Genomic DNA, 1,340 nt, shown 5'->3' with positions numbered 1-1,340 from the left:
GTAATATGGGTCACTTCCTGCTCTGGCCCATAAAAACTCTCCACACTTGCTTTTTCATGTTCTTTCCGCTTGCTTTGGCTAGCTGCAGATGTTGGTGAGGTCTTTGGGGATGAAGAAGCCACAGACAGAGGGAACCTGGGAGAAAAGTTGATCCTTCAACCTGTGCTCCCTCTCAGAATAGCTACATGAGAAATACAGTCTTCTATGGTGTTGAGGCATTGCCCGTGTGGTCTATTTGTGGCCTCAGCCTAACCTGCACTAACATGTTCAATTGTACTTCCCTACTTCCTAGCCCAGTGCTCATCACAAAGTAAGCAACTAGTCAAAGAATGAATCAGTAGATATTTGTCTGTCTGAGCATCCTATTGTATTCTATTCACTTTCTTCTAGCAACTCAGTGGAATTTCATTATAGCAAACAATAAATGCTCCATTAAAACCTTTAATGTCAGCATTGAATGTTCTGGGTATTGATCATAGATCACCTTGATATTACATTAGATTTCTTGACCAATTTCATCACCTGTAAGTCATTTTCCTATCTGGGGGCTAAGAACTGCTGTGGCAGGTTGCCAAGCACCCTAGTTTCAACTTGGACCCTTCTGGTTTATAATAATACCTATCATTTATCAAATACATAAAATAGGCCAGCCAGACTACACCATACACACACACACACACACACACACACACACATTTTTCATCCAAACAACAAAAAACCTGTGATATTGGTATGACTATCATATTGTCATATTGGTATTACTATCATAAGAACCAAGGATCCGAAGTTGAGGAATTATGCAGTGTCAGGAGGTGGTAAAGCAGGCCTCAGACCCAGGTGCTCTTTCATCTCTCTGTACAGACTTCCCATCTACTGCTGTCCCACACTTCAAGGTTTCTCTGCCACTGAGCCATCTGCCTTCTTCACCAGGAGTAACACAGTCACTGCAAGCCCATATGGCACCTTTGTATGAATTAGAACAAGGACCCCTACATCAAGACACTTTGTTGATATCTACCAGAAATTTGTTGGAACAAACACACAACTTTTCTATATCAATAATCTATATCTGTATATTTATCTATATCTTTATCTATAATGTACATGGTAGTGCTCCTTAAGTTGTTCAGTGTTCAACCCCTACAACTGTGTGGAGTTGTCCTGGGGCGGGGGCGGGGGGAACAGCAAATGGTCATGTAGGTTCTGAGGCAGGTTTGAATACAACTGGTCTATAGTGAAGCTACTGGTGCTCAGAAGACTCATTTTCTGTAGGAGTTTGGTGGTTCTGTCTCCCTATTCTAATAAAAATAAAAAATAAAAAAACCTGTCACAGATGACTC

The sequence above is a fragment of the Chlorocebus sabaeus genome, chromosome 7 (genome assembly GCF_047675955.1).
Source record: "Chlorocebus sabaeus isolate Y175 chromosome 7, mChlSab1.0.hap1, whole genome shotgun sequence".
In the NCBI taxonomy this organism is placed as follows: Eukaryota; Metazoa; Chordata; class Mammalia; order Primates; family Cercopithecidae; genus Chlorocebus; species Chlorocebus sabaeus.
Note: the sequence above shows the minus strand (reverse complement) of the source record.